A 24152-nucleotide genomic window follows, 5' to 3' on the forward strand; every position below is an offset into this window, starting at 1 on the left:
TATTCTAACTTGTTTTAAGTATGGTTACAGGGCTAATATTCAACTAATATTATTTCCAAACGTGTGTTGTTGATCTTGATGAAGCGGCACGACCAACGCAGGAGCCAACGCAGGCACGACCATCGCCTCTTCCCCCAAGGGGCCAGCTCCGCCTCCAGGTGTTCGAACAGACGCATGCGCCTTGTGAGGCCGGGACCGGAGTGCCGCGACACCACGACGCCTCCACAAAACCAGGGCTCCCACACATAACAGAAAAGTTACTAGGGCATCGCGAGATTTTGTGCGCTCACCTAGGCGTACTTTAAACATCCTAGACAGCAGCGTCCAAAAAGTCCTCGCTACAGAACACTGAAAGATTGCGTGTCGCAAAGTTTCATTTTGTCCGCATTGAGAGCACCGCGCTGACAGTGTTACGCCCCACGCTATGAAGTGGTCTCTAGTGGGCAGAACGCCCCAACCACGCTTCCACGCGAAATCTTTGACGTCCGCTGGGAGGACCGAAGAAGTCAGCTGCCTCCAGCGCGCCTTTCTAGAGCGCGCTTTCTGCTCCGCAGTGAGTTCCGCCACAGCAAGTTGCTCGCAAAGTTCGCTTGGGGCAGTGTCCGAAATTTCCAAGTGGGAGATCTGTGCTAACAGTTCTCGAAAGGTTTTCGTGACATAGGCATAGAACGGCGGCGGTTCCTCTGCCAAAGGGCCGATGTAAGGTTAACTGTAAAAGACACCTCGCGACGTGCCCAGAAAGTACTTTATAAAGCTGTTTCCTATATAGTCCGGGTTTCGCTTCAAATCTACAAACCTACGCAACGCCAGGACGCTGCACATTGTCGACATGCATCGAAGGCTGTATCCCCCCATGCTGGTTGGGAGCCGCATGAAAGACCGAGATACCCTCTTCCGTCTTTGCACCCCAAAAGAAAGAGAAAAACTTGCTCTCCAGCTTCTGCACTACATTTCGGGGTGGACGAGCCATGCGCGCAACGTAATAAAGAGCGGAAGAAACGCATGCTTTAATTACGAAGCTGCGCTCCGTAAAGGACAGTTAAAATTCCGCAGCCACCGACAGGCGCTTTTTGCCTTCTTCACAATTCCCGTCCATGTCTTACGCGCCACCTCACCCGAGGCGGGGTAGGTTACACCAAGGACTTCGATGGCGGCGATCCACTCCACTTCTCCCCAAAGGTCTGATGTGAATGCTGCGAATCGCAGTGCCTTACTTTTACCCCTCATTATTTGGCGCCAGACAGCTCGCTGTAGATGGAATAGAGGCGTGAGAAAGCGGTAAAGCTGCTGTCGTCCCGCACAAACAGGGACACGTCATCTGCGTACGCTGACACTTTTACCTGGGCCTGTCCGGGAAGGGGAAAGCCGCGTATGCCAGGAGAGTTCACCACGCGTCTAAATAGAGGGTCGATTGCCAGAACAAAAAGCAGGAGCGAGGGATCAGGCACCCCTGCCTGATCCCTCGCTCAACTGGGAAAGGGGCGCTAAGTTGCTCGTTAACGAGGAGTCGGGAAGTGAGGCCTCGGTGCAAAAGGTTTAACCTCGTAATGAGTTCCATTGGAAAGCCGACGCTGCGCAGAACGGCCATCAAATAACGATGTTTCAATCGATGAAAGGCTTTGGCTTGATTCAGCGATACAAAGCAGACTGGAATGCCTGTTCGAGTGCCGAATGCGAACAAGTCCCTGGTGAGAAACACGGCAGAAAAAATTACACTATCTTCCCGTGGAGAATCCTGATGAGGATGCGAAGCATCGTGGCGGTTCCGTGTGGCTCTATTGTGCTGCCGTTATGTTGAGTGTCTGGTTTTTACTAGCGCCAGAGGGAATTCCGCGTCCGGGTCCACACCGTTGGCAAAGGCACGCAAGTACTGTTGTGTTATGGTGAGTAGGCGGTAGTTCTCGAGGCGCCGAAACTCGTCCATCATGTTCTTGTCGATGTTGTCTCTGTGGTAGAATCGGTAGTCTCCGTCAGTGTTGGTGAGGTAAAGGTTGTTGACATTGGTGCACCGGCTGAGAGCAATGTACACGCCCTCCTCTTCGCAGCTTTGTCTTCTTCTTCTCCTTCGGCGGTTTTCCTACGGGAAGATGACGACGGTGGTTGAACGCGAACCTATCTCGTGATGGATTCTTTGGTTGGCCAATCCCTAGGGGCATCCTGCCACAATCAGCATCAGAGGCGCTGCGGACGGGGCTGGTTGAGCTGCAAGGCGCGTGGCGCTTCCTGCCACAGCTTTCCCACGGAAAATTCAGCATCCCCCTCTAAAGTTTTCAGTTCGTCGTTTCCGTTGACGTTCAGCTTCGTGCGCCTTCGTTGTATCAGTAGCTTCTTGACGTAGTTTGAATGAGTCAAGGACATAAGGCACGTTCGTAGCATCTCCTGTCTCGGATTTGTAGCGTAGTGGGAAGAGCACCGCGTACCTCCCGTTGCGGCCAGAGAGTCGTGGGATCGAAATCGGGCGCCGCTAACTATTTCTTTTTTTACAGTGTAGTATCGCGCAGCTGTGGGTGAAAGGAGGAGAGCTGCGCATGCGCAGTGTGAGTGCGGATGCCGACGTCGGACATGCCGAGACCATAAGATGCTCCGCATCTAAACGTTGAGCTCGCCGGCACGCTACATGTCTGAGCAGGGCTAATTACGTGCGGGAACACTTTGGAGAGGCGCCTAAAAATTATGGTGGCTACGATCTTATGGTGAGTATTTTTATTTATTGATTGATTTATTTATACTGTCAACCCTCACTTGAGGGTCATTACAAAAAGGGAAGCATAAGATATGGAACGCAAATACAGATATTGATACTTTCAGCAACTTCGAACAATAACACAATAGCATATTCATTGCTCGGCGAAGTAAACATCAAGAGCACATTCCAATTTCTTAACGTCAGAACTTTCAACAATATGTCGCGGCAATTTGTTCCATGCTTCTATGACATCGGGAAAAACAGAATTACGAAAGACGTCCGTGCGAGCACGGAATGGGCGAACTGCTACGTCATGGTTGATCCGGCTGCTGAGCTTATTCGGGGGGTGTACGTAAATTCTTCTATCAATCTGTATTTGACCTTGCATTATCTGAAAAAACACTTTTAAGCGCTACTTTTGTGGCCTGGTTTCTAGAGATTCCAAACTGCTTAGTTTTAACATCTCGGTAACCGAATCCGTCCTTTTATACTTCGCACATATAAATCGTGCGGAAAGTCTCTGAATTCCTTCCACTTTACCTATTAAATCCTTTTGGTGGGGGCTCCAGGCAGCACAAGCATATTCTAAAATAGGGCGCACCAATGTTTTATATGCAAGCAGCTTGACGTCTTTCATATTATTTGGTAATTTAGCCCGCAAGAAACGCAGTTTCCTGTAAGAGGCAGAGCATACTTTCTCGACATGTGTACGCGATTTCAAGTCTATTCTATTCTATTCTATTCTAATAATCTATTTTCATCTCCCATTTATCGCACCATGTTTGAAAATCACCAAGGCAATCATTAATTACATTTTGGTCATTCGCACACGTCACTGGGGCATAGATCAAACAATCATCAGCAAACAATTTAATTTTTACAGGAGGGTTAACAACGTCAACAACATCATTTATATACACCAAGAACAGCAATGGGCCCAACACGAAACCTCGTGGCACACCGGAATAAACATCAAGAGATTCAGACTCAAACCCATAAATTCGCACCAACTGCTTGCGGTTCGTTAAGTATGCCTCAATCCACTTTGAGATATTTTCGTTTAGGCCTGTTTGTTTGAGCTTGAAGAGCAATTTATGGTGTGAGACCTTATCGAAGGCTTTTGCATAGTCTATGCATATCGCGTCGACTTATTCCTTGTTATCTACAGCAGCGGTAAAATCATGGAGAGTTTCAACCAGTTGGGATAGCGTGGAAAGCCCTTCCCTGAACCCGTGCAGTTGCCTACATATCAGCCCATTTGTCTCCAAGAAAATAGCCATGTTTTTGGCAATGACGTGTTCCGAAACCTCCAGCAAACACACGTCAGAGACACTGGCCTGCAGGCGGTAAAAAGTGTCCTATCTCCACATTTAAATACCGGTTTCACAATGGCACTCAGTCAGTCTTTTGGAAGCGAATGTATCAAGAGTGATTTTTCGAATATAATGACTAAATAAAACGTCATCCACTCCGCATACCGCCTCAAAACACAGTTGGTATTCCATCCGGTCCATTAGCCTTCTTTCCGTTTAAATTAAGTAACTTGTGAAACACGCCCGCTTGATCAAATGAAACTGGATCCATGGCGCATGTGCAAGTATGGGCCATTTCCTTATCTTCATTCGTGAATGCCATCTTTGGATATACAGATTGGAAAAAGCGATTGAAACCATTAGCTGTATCTTGTTTCTGAGTTACAACATCAGAGCCAACCGCGATATGTTCAATCGCTTCTTTCCGGTCTTTCAAGTACAGACAAAATTTTCTAGGCGAAGTTAGCAAGAAACCAGAAAGCGTTTCATTGAAGAACCTTTTTTTTTGACGTAGCGATTTGGATATTTAACGCTGCTCGTAGTTGTGAAATCTGCTCAGAGGGGCCTTGTCTTTTGCGTAATCTCTTTATTTTGCGTTTAGTGTGGATAATATCTCTAGTGATCCAGGGATTAGTGTTTTTTTTGTTTTTTTTAATCGAATGGGAACAAACCTGTCTTTACAGCTGTTAATTATTGATTTGAATTTCGCCCACAAACAATCAAATGGATCGCTTTCAGAGGCTTGCTTGAATTCATCAAAATCAGTTTCCAAAAAGTCTAAAATTGACGTGTTATCTGCCCGGCCGTAGTCACTAACAGGCACCCGAACGAAGGGTCGTTTGCCAGGTTTTGTACCACATAGAATCGCAACCGAAATCAGTTTGTGGTCAGATATGCCTTCTTCGACCGTCACACTGAAGTCCTCCATAGTGCCCGAAAGGAATACCAGGTCCAGCAGTGACTGAGAACCCGATGTTACTCTAGTGTCCTGTTGAACAATTTGGATTAGGTTATGGTTGATCATTATTTCAAATACTTTTCGCTACTAGCAGCATCCTTGTTACCCGTCGATAAAGAAATCCAGTCTATGTTTGGTAGGTTAAAGTCCCCGGCCGGCACTAATATCGTTGTCGCATTTACATTTGAGCTCAAAAAAGCCTGAAGGTCTTCCAGGAAATCGGGCGAAGTGGCAGGTGGTCTGTATACGGCTCCGATAAGGTAATTGGTGCTCGCGTATGTAACTTTACACCATACAGATTCTGATAAATTGCATTTAATTGAAACTGCCGAGATACATTTTTTTGACGATAATTGCAACGCCCCCACCACGGGAATTACTGTCCTAGCGAAACATTCTGTACCCAGGAGGACCCCGCACGGTGAGCAGCGACACCGCGGACCCCGAGCTCCCAACATAAGCCGTGTTCAACCGTGGCGAGGTGTTTAAAGGTGAGGGTAGAAGCCGTAAACGGTGGCCGTCGGAGCCTTGGTCAAGCTCCGGCCGATGGGCTCCCTGCCTGTCTACCAGGCAGGGAGCTCCGGGACCTCTTTGACTACCAAGGTAAGGTCAAAGGAGAAAGTACCCCCGACTCCCTGCTTTCCAATGTATTACATGGTATTTTCCAAACCCCCCTCCAAACGTGATCGGCCCCCGAAAAGGGGCTGCACCGAAGCTACATTCCCACCCTTGCCAACAATTGCACCCCAAAAGCCAGATAACTATCCGCGATTCTGATTGTTGAATCTCTTGACAAGTCGAATCCTATCTCCTCCCAGTCAGTGTTCCTTATCACCAAATTCCTTGAAGGAATCCTGGGCAAGCCTTTCAAAGCCAAGAAACTGAGAACCGGCTAAGTCCTGGTCGAGGTGAACACTCACCAGCAAGCCACAAGCCTCCTTACCCAGAATCGCACGGCAGATCTGGACATCAGAGTCACACCCCACCGTAGCCTCAATAGCTCTCACGGTGTGATTTCTGAGCCAGATCTGATGAGACAGAAGCCGATCTGCTCGAAGGTCTGAAAGGCGAGGGCGTGACGGCAGTGAGGCGCATCACCATGCGGCGAGATGATAAGCAAATCATGACAAAGCATATAATCTTAACATTTGACCGTTCCACACTCCCCGAATCCATCAAAGCAGGTTTCATTCATTGTACTGTCCGGCCGTACATCCCGAACCCGCGGCGCTGTTTCAAGTGCCAACGGTTCGGGCATGGCACCACCTTCTGTCGTGGAAAAACAACGTGTGCGAAATGTTCATCGCAAGATCATGAGACAGATAACTGCCAGGCTGAACAATTAATGTGCAGCAACTGTCATGGACCTCATGCTGCGTACTCCCGCACGTGTGAAATGTTCCAGAGAGAAAAAAAGATAATCAACATCAAGGTAACAGAAAACATCACCTTCCCAGAGGCGCGGAAGAGGTTCGCCTCTTTCCCTCTGGGGAGGTACGCCGACGCAGCTCGCCGGGGGGCGGAGCGGCGTCTGGTTTCTGCGGGGACCCAGTACCACGAGTCGGACTTGGTCCCGCCCCCGCCCCGCCCTCCCCTGGGTTGCCTCAGGCAGCCCAACCTGCCTCCGCACCACTCGCGGAGCCAGCAGCGGCTGTGGCCGCAACCACGTCTGGTGGAAGCGATGCTGCATCCTCCACTTCCACTCCAGCGCCCCAAACCACAGGCGAGGGCCCAGAGGAGATGGACCTGGGGGAGCCCGCGGCAGCTCCCACCACCACCGCACCGCCTGCGCCATCCGAGGCGTTCCTCAATCCCTCGGTGGTTGCGGGCAAGGAAAAGCGCGCCCCAAAGGGTTCGCGGTCCGAGGAGCCTGATCCCTCAGGTGCTCCGAGGACATCCGAGGATGAAATGGACGTCGGTCCGTTCTTGTCTGCGGTGCACCGCAAGCAACGTGTCCCGACGCCAAAGCTTCCCGACAAGCCAAAAAAGACGAGAATCACAGCCCCGAAAGACGACACATAAACAACACAGTCCAGAAGCTCCGAACACTCCATAATGGGAAGAGAGAACAGGGTACAATGGAACTGCAGAGGGCTCTTTAAAAATCTTGACGATATAAATGAAATACTGCATGCTAATCAGCCAAGTGGAATGTGTGTTCAGGAAACACATTTGAATTCTAAACACAAAAATTTCTTGAATAGGTACCGGGTATACAGAAAGGACAGGGATGGCTGCACACACTCTTCTGGGGCTGTGGCCATAATCGCCCGGAAATCTTTAGCATGCCACCCTGTCACTTTGAACACTGTACTTGAGGCTGTAGCAATTCGAACAATAATATTTAATAGGTTGATAACGGTATGCTCTATAAACATTCCTCCTGATCTTGCACTTCCGAGCTCTGACTTCGAGGCGTTGGTCGACCAGCTGCCCAAACAATACATCCTAACAGGCGACCTTAATGCACACAATTGTCTTTGGGGCTCTACTCGTACGGATGCCCGAGGTCCGAGGTCACCTGATAGAGAAATCCCTTACATCTTCAGGAGCATGCCTTTTCAACAATAAACAGCCTACATACCATAACATAGGACACAACACATACTCATACCTTGACCTGGCTATTGGCTCCGCAGTTCTCTTTCCTCTTCTCGAGTGGGGTGTAGGAACTGACCCATATGGCAGTGACCACTTCCCCGCCTCACTAACATATATGGGTAAAGGCCCACGCAGTTCATCTTCCCATAGTAGGTTCAATGAAGCACGAGCTAACTGAAACACATTTACAGAGACATCGAAACTACACTACACCACCATAAAACACCTATACGTAGATGAATCTGCTCAATTCCTCACGGCGCACATCCTCGACGCCGCCGAAAAGTCCATTCCCCACGCCTTTGGTGCCCCGCGCAACCAGCGGAGGCCGTGGTGGAATGAGGACTGTAGGCGGGCACGAGAGGCCCAGAACAAGGCGTGGGGTATCCTTCGTCGGTACCCCACGTCAGGAAACCTCATTTTGTTCAAACGGGCCAAGGCGTTTGGAAAACGTGTGTGCCGTGAGGCAAACCGAGAGAGTTGGCGCACCTTCCTCACATCCATTAACTCATACACAGACGCACACAAGGTATGGACAAGAATATGCAAACTTAAAGGACAACATGCACATAGCCTGCCCCTGGTCAGTACAACAGGAGACACACTCGAAGACCAGGCTAACACACTCGCACAACACTTTCAACACGTGTCCAGCTCTGCACACTACACAAGCACTTTCTTGAAAAATAAATCCTCTTGTGAAAAGAAGTCCCTACGCGACAACAACAAATCACAGACTTCTTACAACTCCCTGTTTTCACTACATGAGCTGAGGGCTGCTCTAAGCACGTGTAAACCCTCAGCTCCAGTCCCAGGCAACATCACATACACAATGTTACAACACTTACACGCAGACACACTCGAAACACTTCTACATCTATTTAATAAAATATGGCTTTCGGGGCACATTCCAAATCTTGGAGGGAGGCCATAGTAGTGGTTTTTTTGAAGCAGGGAAAGGAGCCGTCGTCCCCCTCAAGTTACCGTCCTATAGCCCTGACGAGCTGCCTGTGCAAGCTCTTCGAGAAGATGATCAATCGCAGGCTGGTGTACTTCCTTGATTACAACGGTCTTCTCGAGAGCTGCCAGGCAGGCTTCAGGGCGGGGCGCTCCACCAATGATCAGCTTGTTGCATTCAAATCCTACATAAAAGATGCCTTCATTCACAAACAGTTCTGCATTACAGTCTTCTTTGATATGGAAAAGGCCTACGACACGGCATGGCGATACGGCATCTTGAGTGACTTGAAGTCATTCGGCGTTTCGGGCAACATGCTTAGCACTCTTTCTAGCTACATGTCTGAACGAACTTTCCGTGTAAGAATTGGTAGTGCGCTTTCTAATGTACGTGTTCAGGAAAATGGAGTGCCTCAAGGAGGTGTTTTGAGCTGCACACTCTTCATAGTGAAGATGAACTCACTCCGGAAGGCATTGTCACCAAGGATTTGTTGTTCAGTTTATGTAGATGATGTCCAAATATCTTTTAAACCATGTAATATGTCAATCTGTGAACGGCAAGTCCAGCTCGGCGTGAACAAACTTGCTGGCTGGGCGGACAGAAACGGCTTTAAGCTGAACCCTGTAAAAAGTACTTGCGTTGTGTTCACTCGTGTTCGCGGGATTCATGTGGACCCTGACATTACTCTAAACGGCGTGTCGATTCCTGTAAAAAAGGAGCCCAAGTTTTTAGTCTTAATATTCGACAACAAACTAACATTTCTTCCTCATCTGAAAATGCTTAAGCAAAAATGCCTAAAAACTATGAATATCCTTAAAGTTGTCTCTCACCAATCGTACGATGCAGACAAGCAGCTACTCCTGCGTCTTTATACTGCACTGGTAGGATCTCGCTTGGACTACGGCAGCGTCGTATATGGGTCTGCAACGAAAACGGCACTTCAAATGCTTGACCCAGTTCTGCATTCGGGGCTTCGCCTTGCTTGTGGCGCCTTTCGCACCAGCCCTGTTGAAAGCCTCTATGCAGAGTGCCACAAATGGTCCCTGTATCACCAAAGGATATACACTGACTTGTTGTATGCCTCTAAAATCTTGTCTCTGACAAATCATCCTCTTAACTCGACCATTCATGATGCATCCTCACAGCAGCTCTTTCTAAACCGTCCATCTATTCCCATGCCGTTCCCTCTCAGAGTAAGAGCAGAAGCTTCTGAGCTAGCAGTGTCATTTTCATATATCCACAAGACAGCGATCATTGATTTTATTGCACCATGGCAAGCCAGGGATGTCTGTTGTGACCTGTCCTTTGTGCAGTTCGACAAAAACAGGGCACCAAGGGCAGCTATTAAGCAGCATTTCCTCTTCCTACAGGATAAATACCAGTGTGCAGAGTTTTACTCCGATGCATCAAAGACAGCTGCTGCTGTGTCTTGTGCTGCTCATGGACTGAACTTTAACGTGACTAAAAGAATGAACTCCCACAACAGCATCTTTACAGCTGAAGCACACGGCATTTTACTTATTTTAAACCACATTGTCCAACATCAAATTCCAAAGTCCATATTTTTTTCAGATTCTCTTAGTGTTGTACGTGCACTTTTGTCTAGAAAACGCTCAAAAAATTATGTAATCAATCTTGGTTTTAAGGGCCTTATGGCAGCGTACGCATCAAGTCTTGAAATAACAATATGTTGGGTTCCTGGCCATTGTGGAATAGCCGGGAATGAAACCGCAGATGAAACCGCTGCTACACTCTTGAATTCAGTGGGCATAGCAACACTGCCGTACACAGATATGAAGCCACGCATCAGACACCAACTTCACAACACGTGGCAAACACACTGGAATGAACAGACAGATAACAAGTTACATGTAATAAAACCTCACTTGGGACCATACGCTGCTGACTCACACAACAGACACATTGAAGTTACCTTAGCTAGGTTGCGGATAGGCCACACAGATGTAACACACTCACACCTGCTCACTAGCTCTCCAAGACCTGGGTGTAGCAGGTGTGGGGAGGGCCTATCCATAGTCCACATCCTAATCACATGCAAGGCACTCGACACAACAAGACACAGACACTTCAAGGAACTATACAGGCAACACATACCACTACACCCTTCGTTGATTTTGGGTGATAATGCCATGGTCTCTCTGCAACGCGTTTTTAAATATTTGTCTGATGTAAACTTTTTAAACCTCATTTTCTATCATGCGTAATCAAAACTGGCCCTATACACCAGCCATCACCATTGCCGTTAATTGATTTTACTGTTATTTTGGCTGTAGTAGCCACTATTTTCTTCTAGAAACTTTTGTTTGGCGCTCTTTGCCCCAGCTGGCCTTGCGCCAAAAAACTCCAACCATCATCACCATCATCATTGTACCCAGGAGGAACAACCACATCATTCGAAATATCGTTGTTTAGCAAAGTAATAGGCCGATATGCTCGTGGGTTTGACGGCTCCCCTCCAGGTTTCGTTATAAGGACTATGTTGCCGTCTTTAAAAAAAAGCGGCCGCACACCATGGGTGAAAAAGGCGTTCACCATCTCTAACAACGGGTCCTTCAGCCACGAAAAGAAGGCTTTATAAAAGCTCAATGGAATGCCGTCTGGCGCCGGAGATGAGGACTGGTTCATGCTTCCGACTGCATCCCACAGCTCCTCCTAAGAGACAGGAGCGGTCAAAGTGTCAGCTACGGAATTGGAAACTTGTGGAAGTTCGCCGCAAAAGTTGCGAACATTCTCCTCAAATTCCAGGGGGGATTCGCGCTCTCCTGACGCCTTAAAAAATTCCCTAAAGTGGTGAGCGAACACTTCACTTATGTCGGCTGGACGCGAACTGGCGGCGCCGTTCGGCAACACAACGTGGGGTACGTGCGCTCGACCGACGTCATCTACCGAACCTGTCCTAATATACCTTAGTGCCGACGGGTCTGACAAAGGCCTGCCTTGCACGAATGCGCGACCCGCTGCGCTAGACGACTGACGCAAAAGCCTCTCATTGCGCGCCCTCAACAGACCCTCATAGTCGTGCATGGCAAATGTCATTTGCCCGCTCTTTATGATGCGCAACCTCCTCAAAGCCTCATCCAGTTCTCGTGAGATGCGCGCTTTACGTTTGCCTCCCGCCTCCATAAGTATCTTGCGCCAACTCGACTTTAAGTGTTCCTACTCGTTCCTCTGCGGCCCGGGTTTCAGCTGGTCCTTAAGAGAAGCAACGCATTCAGGATCCGCTAGCAGGCAGATGTCCGTACGCCACATGTCAAGGCTGGAGATGGTTCCGCGTTGCACCAGCTTTACGGAGACGGGAGAATCGTCGGAAATACGAGGTGTTCCAGACGGAAACATCAGCACCTCGCAGCTTTCGAGGCATCGACTGAGTTCTGGGGGCAGATAGAATTTGTCCAGCCGGCTGGCGGACGCTCCTCTCACCCAAGTTAAAGCGAAGGTGCCGCCGTGGGTCAGCACCCAAGCGTCACTCAGTCTAAAGTGATCTACCAAGTCACAAAGCGCGGTCGCGCCGCACCGCGGTCTAACCTGACCCTGCCACCGAAGGTCTCGAACAGAGTCTAAAACACAGTTAAAATAACCCACTAAAATGTGGGGTAACTGTCGAGTAAGTAAACATCCAGCGATGCAAAGAAATTTGTAGAACGGTCACGCTGTGCCGAAGCGTACACGTTTACAGCACGTATTCGGCGAGAAAAAAGGTAAAAATCGCCCGCGATCGTTCGGCCGTCAAACCCAAAGGTGAGATGCGCTTTTTGGCGCAAACTGGGGCGCAAAAATATTACGCCAACTCCTGAGGCAGGCGAGTTCGACAATGTAAAAAAAGCGTCAACACAGAAGCGCTCTTTAAACAGGGAAACATTTCGAGGCGTGCGAAAATTGCACTCCTGTAAGAAAAGAACATCAATGTTTCGCGCTACAGCAAAGTGCATAACCTCCCTCTGCGTATCCTGGTTTCGAAAGCTTTGGGCGTTCAAGGAAAGAAAGTGCACTAGCATAAGAGGTTAAGGCGCTACTTAGCGTTGACGCTCCTTTCTTTCTCCACTGAGCTCAGTGATCGACTCGAACACAGAACATACCACGAGCCCCTTGGGCCTGGCGTAGCGAACGCACCTCGTGAGGCACAAAATAGAAGAAAACAAATGACAGGTGACATTAGCGGCACGCGAGCACGGAGTGGTTCGACAGGGGCCGTGTGCAACGTAGAACGATGCCACGCGACCCCGGAGCGAAGCAACGACCAGAAGGGGCCCAATGATAGCCGCTGGGGCCAAAAAACAAAACAAAATAAGGAACGATGCAATGAAAGAGGCATCAATAAAATTTCGCGAAGCCTGTATACGCAATCTGTGCTCCCCTGCTCGCCAGGGAGAATCTTCGCCCTTGGGAACAAGTAACAAGGGCGCCGGTAGAAAAGGAAGGTTAATAAAGACAGCGAAACCAATTGATGCCCCTTCAATTACGAGTCTGGAGTGGCGTTAGAAATAGGCGGACACAGCTTGTTACTTATGTCTGCCGTGTGATCCGAGTCGGTTGCCGATGAAAGTTCGCGTTTGCTGTCCACAAGAGAGCTGTCCAATAGGTCCGCAACCTGGCTAATCTGGTTAATCAGGCGCGGGTCCTTGTACACTGTCGAGAGAGCTTGCTTGGTCAAGACAAGTGGGTCGCTAGGCAGCGAGGCGTCGTCCTGGTGTCGTGTGAGGCCAGCCGGGAGACTTTCCGCCGCCGCATCACGGTGGTAAGGCTTGGATGTTTCTCGGCGGACGGGCTTGGCGTTGTCCTCGTTGAAGGGAACGCGGAGTTCTCGGTTGCGGGCACCTCGGGCCTTGGCCACTGGAACGTGTGTTTGATCCACAGGCTTGGACAACGATGGCTGCTTACGCTGATCCGCTGAGCTGCCTTCTTTTGGGTCGACTTCCGAAGAGCTGGCCGGGGAGAAGGAATCATCGGTGGATGAGCTGCCCGCTGTGGCTGCAGTGGGTTGGCTAGCAAGCTCGTTGGTTGATGGCGTGTCTGTGTCCAGTGCAGGCAATAATTCAACGTCATCCATCGGTGTTTCTTCAACGCTTGTCGTGGTTTTCGAGGCGTCGTCATCGCTGGAAGCACCAGAACTGCAAGGAATTTCCTCGGGTGGGGTCTGTCGCGGTGATGGTGTCGCCTTCGAAGCTTCGTTGGCGCCGCCAGGAAGGTCAAGAAATTCACTCGCTGCGTCTGTGTAAGACCGCGGACGCAGGCAGTCCGTCGTGACGTGGTCTACCCGGCAGCGGCGACACACGCCCGAGCATGAGTCGGACTCGTGTCCGAAGGCCTCGCACCGAGGACACCACGGCGTCTTGCAGTCGGAGCGGTTGTGGCCCTCGCGTTCACACCGAGAGCACACTCTCTTTACGCCCCGGTACTCGCACTGTACCTTGTATCCACGCACATACAGGAAGTTTTGAATGGGCGACTTCATCTCAATACGAACGAGACGAACGCTGTTCTCAATGCGCGGCCGACCATTGAAGTTCAGCCAGTACACGCTGAGTACCCTGCCGTAGGGCGACAGGGCTTCTACCAGATCTTGGTCGTTCATGTACCATTGGAACCGATAGATGGTGACGTACACGATCTGGGGACATATGCATGTAACGGGGCACGAAGTGCCATTCACGACGATGGCACTACGCTTGTTGAGGGTCTTAGCTGCAGCAGCGGACAAAACCGTGGCACAAAACTTCATGCCTCCTTGGTGCTGGAGCCCTTTGAGGCCGTGGGGACCCACGACGTCTTTGATGGCATCAATGATGTCGTTAACGGAAGCATCCGTGGGGGCTTCAAGCTTGAAACATTGCGCCTTGGGGACTGGTGGCCGGTATTTTACGGCAGCGGGTTGCATAGAGGCCATCTTGGACGGCGAGGCGAAGGAGACGGGCAGCAAGGTGGCGGAGTGCGTCCAGAAGCACAGGGGGCGGGGGGGGGGCTACCCAACGCAAAACATAGGATCGCCCCGCAGGAAACGAACGAGAGCGCCAAGCACGGACGAAAGGGAGTCGGAAGAAACGGAATGATTACAAGTAGAGCCTTCTGTACAGGTGTCAGGAATATGCCACTCCGAGCCGCCATTAACAGATGCTGTTTTTCGTTCTTTCTTGCCATTGATCACCAGTCGGAAGAGGTTGGCATGATTATCTACCATGCAGAGCCATTTCGTTCAGGCCTTCGAGCTTCGAATCTCCAAATGTTATGTCCCTCTCTCTCTTTCTCTCTCCGCAACCAGACGCAGCACACCGTTTTTTTTCTGTACACGTACATTGGTAGAACTTTATGCGTATGTTTTCTGTTTATCCATATCGCAACTGTGCCTCCTTCCCATTTACAACTTTCCTCCCTCTTTTCCTCTTTTCTTCTTTTTTTCCCACCTTGTTTAGTATAGTTACGACATGTTATTGTTACCTTCCCGCTCTTTTACTCCCCCCAAAAAAGGTTCTTATTGGCGAGGGTGAGGAGAAAGCGAAGCCCTCAGATGCAAAGTGTGTGTACGCGTTTTTTTGTTCATTCTAAGATAACTCCCAAGAAGAAAGGTCCACCATTCGAAACTGTTGGGACCAATACAATCCTTGCTCAGTGTTCTCCGGAGTTTTGACCTATTGCTACGATACAAGAAAATCTCGGAAAGCAAAGGGGAGGTTGTGGTGGGTCATAGAAAGAGATGAAGAATTTTTTTAGCCGAAAAGAAAGTGGTGAAAAAATGCCCGCTGGGTGGCGCTGGCTACCACCCCCAATTGCAGGAAACCAAAATCCCTTAACATAAATACCCGAGAAAGTATTGGGGAAACAGCCCCGCCGGTAGCGTAGTGGTTTTCGCACCAGACCGGTATTCTGGAGGTCGTGGGTTCGGATCCACCAGGCGGGCATTTTTTCACCACTTTCTTTTCGACTCAAAAAATTCTTCATCTCTTTCTATGACCCACCACAACCTCCCCTTTGCCTTCCGAGGTTTTCTTGGCTGCCAACCCCTATTTTCTGTCTTATTTCATGGAGCCCCTCATTTCCCATTTTCTGATTCGCTATATATATATATATATATATATATATATATATATATATATATATATATATATATTGTAAAGGAGATACGCGGCGTTCTGGTAGCAGGCTGGACTTGTTTATTCATGAACGAGGCGTCGATGCCGACGGGGTGAGGCGAAACGACCGGCTTTTCGCGAGACTGACCCTGAACGAGCGCGTCCTCTTCCTCAACCGGCATCCGGCACCGCATATCCACGTAGGGGGGTTAGCCCGTTGTGGCTGATGCTCACAACAGTTCTCATGGGTGCAACATGCTTACTACAATACCGCCGGCGGAAAGAGGAGCCATCCTGGTGACCTACGGGGAACACAAGACGAGCGGGTCATAGTATGGCTTCAGCCTCTGACGTGAATCGTCTCGCGATCACGACGTCGGCGGTCCGAGGTGGACGTTACGGGTTCAACAACATAGTTCCCAGGTGATGTTTGTTCCAGCACTCGGTAAGGCCCTTGGTATTGAGAAAAATATTTCTACGAAAGACCGGGAGCCGGGCACGGTACTGTAATGGAGCTGTAATGGAGCTGTAAATGTTGGAGCTGTAATGGAGTCCTCGTGACGTGCCTTTTGGCGTTGCTGCTCTTCCGATGTAAATCGTCGGGCTAGCTGGCGACATTTCTCGGCGTGTCGAGCGATTTCAGACACTGGGGCGTACTCGGAGGCGTCAGGTCGGTATGGAAGTACTGTATCCAGCATGCAGGAGGGCTCACGACCATAGAGTAAAAAGAACGGCGAGAATCCTGTGGTCGCCTGCGTGGCCGTATTATAAGGATACGTCACGAAAGGAAGAACGAGGTCCCAGTTAGAGTGGTCCGAGGAGATGTACATGGCGATCATATCGCCAAGTGTGCGGTTAAACCTTTGGGTCATGCCATTAGTCTGGGGATGGTAGGACGTGCTCTTACGGTGGACCACGTGGCACTCGGCCAGAAGGGCCTCCACGACTCCGGATAAAAAGATGCGGCATCTGTCGCTCAGTAGTTCGCGAGGAGCACCGTTCCGAAGAACAAACCGGTGTAGAAGGAAAGACGCAACGTCCCGAGCCGAGGCGGCCGGTAGCGCAGCTGTTTCGGCAAACCCCGTTAAGTGATCAACGGCGACGATGATCCAGCGGTTACCAGCGGCTGTGCTTGGGAGTGGGCCGTAAAAATCGATGCCTACCCGGTCGAAAGGCCGCGCTGGGCAGGGCAGCGGCTGGAGTGGGCCACTGACGTGCTGCGGTGGAGACTTGCGACGTTGGCAGTCTGGGCAAGATCGAACAAACTTGGCGACAAAGATATACATCCCGCGCCAGTAGTAGGGTAGTCGGAGTCGCTCGTAGGTTTTAAGGATTCCAGCGTGACCACTTTGCGCATCTGTGTTGAACGTAGTACAAATGTCCTTGCGCAAGTGGCGAGGAATCACGAGTAGCCATTTTCGACCTTCGGGAAAGTAGTTCCGGCGATATAGGAGCTGGCCACGAATAGAGCAGTGGGCAGCGTGACGGCGCAGCGATCGAGGAATGGTAGCTGCCCGTGAGTGCGACAAATATTCGAGGATCGAAGAAACGCAAGGGTCTTTGCGCTACTCAGCAACCATGTCCGTCATGGCGAGAGAGGTCAGGCTGTGGTCTGCCGCGAACAAGCTATCCATATCCGACGCAAGCGGGGATCGAGAAAGAGCGTCGGCGTCGGTATGCTTCCGTCCAGATCGGTACACAACACGGATATCGTACTCTTGAAGGCGGAGTGCCCAGCCGCCAAGACGGTCGGCGGGATCCTTCAGCGACGATAACCAACACAGAGCATGGTGATTCGTTACGACGTCGAAAGGGCGACCGTACAGGTAAGGACAAAATTTTGCTGATTGCCCATGCAATAGCCAAACATTCTTTCTCTGTGACGGAGTAGTTGACTTTGGCCTCCGTCAGTGTACGGCTCGCGTAACTCACCACGTTTTCGTCAAATCCGTCCTTTCGTTGAGCGACAACAGCACCTAAGCCAACACCACTGGCATCAGTGTGGATCTCAGTGCGCGCATTCGGGCCAATGTGCTGCAGTATCGGTGGTGACGTAAGGACCCGACGTAAAGTTAAGAAAGCGCTCTCACACTCGGGGGACCATTCGGCGATGTCTTTACTGCCGCCGAGTAGCTGTGTAAGAGGAGCAATGATGGAGGCAAAGTTTCGTACAAAGCGGCGGAAGTACGAACCGAGGCCGATGAAGCTTCCTAGGTCTTTCAGCGTGGTTGGCTTCGGAAACTCCGACACGGCACGAAGTTTTCCCGGGTCCGGGAGGACACCGTCTTTTGAGCCAACGTGTCCTAAAATGGTGAGTTTTCGAGCAGCGAATCGGCACTTCTTAAGGTTCAGCTGCAGACCAGCGGAGGCAAGGCGTGTTAGCACTTATTTGAGGCGTGTGAGATGGGTTGCAAAATCATGCGAAGACACGACTATGTCGTCTAAATAGCAGAGACACGTTTTCCATTTCAAGCCCTGCAGTACGTTGTCCATCATTCGTTCGAATGTGGCCGGCGCATTACAGAGTCCGAACGGCATGACGTTGAACTGGTAAAGGCCATCGGGTGTCGTAAGTGCCGTTTTTGAACGATCAGCGTCAGCCATGGGCACTTGCCAGTAGCCGGATTTCAAGTCTAATGACGAGAAAAACTCGGCTCCCTGCAGGCAGTCGAGCGCGTCGTGTATGCGAGGCAGCGGGTAAACGTCCTTGCGCGTGATTTTGTTCAGGCGGCGATAATCTACACAGAATCGAATAGAGCCGTCCTTTTTTTAACGAGAACCACAGAAGAAGCCCAAGGACTCACAGATGGTCGAATGACGTTGCGTTTCAGCATGTCCGCGACATGTTCATCAATGACACGCCGTTCGGTGGAGGACACGCGATAGGGTCGCTGTGGCAACGGCGCGTGCGTGCCGGTGTCGATGTCATGACACGCATCGAGTAAATGGAGCCGTCAATAGCTCCCCGGCACCACCGTAGTATAACCGGTTATACCCAATTGCAACAGTACAAAAAAGGGCCAACCGGCAAAGAGAATTTTGTCCACCCGAAGGTGGAGAGAAATTAACGGGAAAAGCTTTCTTGCGACCCACCGCCAGGGGGACGAGAACGGGGGCACCCCCCTTGTCCCCCCTAGGAAAAAGCCGGATAGGGTGGGTTGCTGGGAACGGGAACTTGGACATCGGGAAGGGTTATGGGAAGAACGGTGCGAATGGGGGGAGCAATTTTGCTCCAATCTTTTTGTCTGACTCTCTTCCAAGACTGATTGCTCAGCGAGGGCATCAGACAGTGCCAATTGCCAAATATGCGATCCCTGCCACGGGTTACCGCTCACCCGTAGGGTCCGATAACTGGGAACCAACTGTCGGAGACAGGAAGTACCCTGTTTAGTGGCGACGGTCGCCCCCTCCCCCGACCCCCAGCTCTGCGGCCGATGCGTACTAACGTTCTCGATCAACTGTCTCGCACCAGGTACTCCCGAATCACCAGTGAAGCTTTCCACTATACACGGGTACTTGGAACACCTGCTTTTCACGGTCTCCGGACACCGGAAGTTTGTATGCGAACGTTAGCTGAAATCCACGTTCGCCAGGCTCCCACGGGAGCAGTTATGAGAGCCATGTACTTATGTCCTCCTCTGTGCCTACTCTTTCGCTCAATGGAGCAAGAGTCTTTTGGCATTGCCGTGGTGTAGCGGCTCGGCAGAGGAGATCGGTCCGGGCCTACTAGCCGTTACTAAGCCAGGAGAGGTTCCCCGGTCGGTGTACTAACCTCACCTTTCCTCTTTTTCCCCGTGCGGAACACCGAGTAGCTCGTGGTAGCACGTCCCGTGGCAGCCAGAGAAGATCCTTCTATAGGCCCCTCGCAGCAAGGTTACAGGGGGGCGCGACCCCCCGGCCTCATACGAACTGTACAACATCTAGCCCCCATGACATTTGGTATGTCCCTCCCCCTGACTTAAAGCGATCAGGTCGCTGGCCCCGCCAAAGCTTGCGGTTACAAGGGTCGCCAGTTCCCCGGCCCGTAATGATTTCCCGAATTTCATCGGTATTCCCAATACAACGACTGTACGCTTGCGGCACTTGCTACTTTCGCAACTTGACTCGCCGGCCTTCTCCCACGCTGGATTACAGGGGTGCGTTACTTCCCCCAGCCAAAGAAAGTCAAAGTTGATCGATCTCGACATGCTTTCCTGCTTCAATCGCATTGCCAAGGGCCGGGTTGACACCCGACCGCCCGACCTCCGCGTAGGACCTGATTCCAGTTGTACCAGGAACCTCCGCAGTGGCGGCCGTTTTGCACGCTCCCTAGGCAGGGATTGTGCGGCCTCCCCGATTCCTCGAGGAGGTCTCGTGGAATTACCGTACTTCCACGCTCTGGCCCCTATGACATTAGGTTACAAGGGTTTGTCACAACCCCCGGCCTGCAGACCAGTTCGCAAGTTCAACAGAACGAGCCCCAAGCTATGGTTACAGGGGTGTGGACGCCCCCGGCTCGGTAGTGGTCTACCCATTGCTTCACCACTGGTACGCCAACACTACGTGCGAACTGTACCGCTTGAGCGCAGTGATTACGTTGCAACATTGACCCGCTGGCTTCCTCCCACGCTGGATTACAGGGGCGCGTTACCACCCCCAGCCTTTGGCCTCCTCCCACACTGGATTACAGGGGCTCGCTACTTCCCCTAGCCAAGAGAGTCATAGTTGCTAAACAAAGTCGACGTGCGGCCCAAAGCGGTGTCGTAGCAGTCGAAGGATGACGTGAAGCGGTGTAACAGAGTAAGTAGCTCGTCACGTTCGGCCGAAGAAAGGTCGTCATCAATGGCGCTTCTCAAAAGGGTGTCATCAGGTGTAGACTAAAGACCAAGTGCGGTGATGTCAACGGGCGTCGATTCCTCGAATACACTGAAAACTAGACCGGCATGCACTTCTTCTACAACGTCAAGGCATTCACCGCGAAAAAGTGTAACAGGGAACGACGTCGGTTTCGAAATAACCATTGTGCCGGTACCAGTTGCAATATCAAGAACGGCGAACGGCAGCGACAAACCTTTGCGAGCACAAATAAGACCGGATGGCGCGAAGACGACTGTGCCGTCAGAAATGATGTTGCACGACAACGGCACAAGCACAGATGAGCAAGGAGGAACGTCCGTATCGTCGTAGACACGCAACTTGGTGGTTGTCTCGTCCTGCGGGTTTTCTACCTCCGGAAACAGCTCAACTTCAGCGCGATCACAGTCAATGATGGCGTGGTGGCGCGACAAAAAGTCCCATCCGAGAATCATGGTGTGAGAGCACGCCGACAAAACGATGAGCTCGACTACATATACAACCCCTTGAATTGTGAACCGAGCAGTGCATGCGGCCAGCGGCTACAACGGTTGTGCACTAGCGGTTCCGAGATTAACAGCACATATAGGTGTCGTCACTTTTCGTAGCATTCGGCAAACTTTCGCGTCAATAACACACACTGCAGCTCCAGTGTCAATAAGCGCCAGGGTAGCAACACCATCAACACACACTTCAATTACATTGGACGGCGAACAATGAGGACTTAGGCATTTCGACGTTGACGCAGTTTGTGCCTCCGAAACTGCGGCGTCTAGTTTCCGGGTCACCATTGGAAGAACGACGGCGCATAGGGGAGAGTGAGCGGCGTCGGGGGGAAAGAGAACGACGGGTGACGAAGTGGCGGTTATCAGACGGAGCAGTCGTCGGCAGCCGGGTCAGAGCGTGCTCCATTGGCGGTGTTTGCGTGTAGGGTAAGGGCCAGGATGCGTTGCGCGCGCCCGTGATGCCACGACGGCAGTAGCGGCCACATGCCCGGCAATCCCACAAGAATAGCAGATAGGCCGATTATTCACCGTGCGCCAAGGATTCGCGAATGTAGACGCTGGATGCGGAGCGACACGCATGGACCGGACGTGTTGAACCCCGGCATGACTCACAGGGCTTGCAGCAGGCGCGAAGAAGGGTCCCGGCATGGTTCCAGTAAAAGGTTGTGCCACGGTCTCGGCATAGGTGAAAGGCCTATGTGGCACTGGGTCGACGAAGGTCAAAGGAGCTGCCATCGTAGTTTGCTGCGTTACGTCGGCGTATACCACTGGAGCTACCGCGGAATTGGGCGGTCGAGTGCTTGGAAGTGCGTCAGCCACTTGTTGTCGTATAACGCTCCTAAAGGTTGGGTCTAAATCCGACTGAGGCAGCTTCGCTACGTCGCTAACGAGAGAAAGCTGATAAGCCACCTCTTCGCAAACAAACTGTTGAATCTGGGTCAAGAGAACACCCGTATCCTCAGATGCCAAGCTGCAAAGGGAATGGTCGTGTTCCACGGGCTTACGAGTGACAGCCCGCTCTCTGCGAAGTTCATCGAACTCTTGGAAAGCGTTTATGACTTCAGCAACCGTCCGAGGGCTTTTCGCGAGCAACATTTGGGAGGCATCGTCGTATATGCCTTTAAGAATGTGCTTGATTTTGCCCTCTTCGGTCATAGCGTTGTTTGCCCGCTTCCGCAAGTCAAGGATGTCCTCCACCCCTTCCTTCCTCGTAGGAAGTTCTATCTCAGAAGATATGAACGATGCTCAACGGTACAGTTTTATCATACGTAACATGGGCTCCCTACGGGAGGCGCGAGGTTGTAGGAACTCCAAGCAGATGCAGAGGGCAAACCTTTGCGCTTTTTACTGGTACATCTTCTCTTTTACATTTATGATATATGACACCTGCTCCTACGGGAGACGCGTAGTTGCCGAAGCTGTCAAGAGATGGCGACCGCTAAGCGAACGCGGGAAAACTCAACTGAATTTTACGTCCAAACGGATGCAGATTTAAAAATCTCGCTGGCCATGTTATCCGCATGTTAGGACAAAATCATGAAAGTGGTTTTTGACCCTTTAAGCGGTGTCGCAGAGCGAAATCCTTAAAAAAAATTCTGTGCATTTGTATGAGTAAAATATTCTAGCAAAAATCAGTTGGATTACTGAATCTGTGAAAGATTTATTTGAAAATCTTTAGGAACACCGTTTTAGTTCCGGAATGCGGAATCAGGTGTAGGTTTAGGGCGGAATTCAAAAACTACTTTTTAGGTATCCTTAAGGGCTACTTATATAAGCAAAAAGCGCTTGGATATGTGAATGGGTGACCGAGAAAATCACGAATTCGCGAAACCATAATTTTGCCCTTTTCTTCGGTTAGGCAGGCAATTTCTGAAAAACTCGCCTTAGTAAGCACCTACTCAATGACGCAAATAAACTCGTGAAATTTCAAGTCTCTAGGTATAACAGTTTTGGCTGGGCGTTGATGAGTCAATCAGTCAGTCAGTCAGTCGGGCACTGCTTTTTATAGGTATATATATAAATATATATATATATATTTATATACATGCTTATATAGAAACATACATATATATAGCGACTTGAACTTTGCGTAAACAACATTTGTCAGTGTCAAATTTAAAATTTCGATATTCTTAAGCTTATCCCGAAATGCGTAAAGGCGAAGGTTAACAAAACCTCATACATTACTATTGCTGCCTACATTTCGATGGAAAAGCCCTACCTGCATTCCCATTGGCTGTAGCACTGCTCGACTCGTCTAGAAAAAGGTCGTCACTGGACAGCTTCTAGCGCTTACTTCGCTGTCAAGGCAACGGGAATCACCGGCTAGGTACGTACCTCCTGCACTATTTACGCCGTAGCGTAAGCAATAGAATGGATGCGAAGAGGGGAAGTAGAGCACGCAGCGCAAGCTTATAAGGGGCGTTAAGACCATCCCGCGCCAACAGCGGCACTGGCTGCATGACCCTGCGCTTTCAACCTTGCCTCTGCTTGACGTGCCCGTCGCGCGGCTTCACAAGGCGTCCTGTCAGACGTCCTGTTTTTGTTAGATTTATTGTGACAAAAGTAAACACTAACCAGGCGGAAAAGCAGCGTGGAATGGGAATGATCTAAAAAAAATGCCTATGTCACTCATGAAAAAAATGGAGGCCCCTGCCGAAGCTACCAAACGCGGTCCTTGAGAATGCTAGGAAACACACGCTTGGCAGGGTGCGCGGGAGGCATTTGAGAGACGCCGTGATGCGGGTTGTCGGTCCAGAGTGAAGCGTACGCATTGCGGCGAACCTAATTTTCGCGACGAGTACGTCCAGCAACAGATCCACCTCGCATTCCAAGAAATCTGGCCATGGCTATTGAATTAGTTTTCGTTCTTTTTCTATACTTTCTATGTTTTCTAGAATGGACAAATCTGTAGCAGAAAAAGGTGGGTAGGGCAGCGACCACAAACGAGACAAAACAGCAGCGAAGTACATACATATTGGAGAGTCAAATGTATCGGAAACGACAGTTTTATAGCCAGTAGAACATCCTGCTGGCCATGGTAGTGTTTTTTGTTGCGCGTCAAACAATAACAATGTTTATATCCCCAGGCAGGAATCCCACAGGTTTGTTGACAAAGAAACCACATTACATTAAACGTAGTGAGTCATAGAGCAAAGCTGAGGGTGCTGGTGTACGATCTGTTGGACCAGTAAGAGGGTTCTGGAGTGCCT

Source organism: Haemaphysalis longicornis, unplaced genomic scaffold (assembly GCF_048455015.1).
Source record: "Haemaphysalis longicornis isolate Haplotype H1 unplaced genomic scaffold, Haemaphysalis longicornis Haplotype H1 scaffold_61, whole genome shotgun sequence".
NCBI classification, from domain to species: domain Eukaryota; kingdom Metazoa; phylum Arthropoda; class Arachnida; order Ixodida; family Ixodidae; genus Haemaphysalis; species Haemaphysalis longicornis.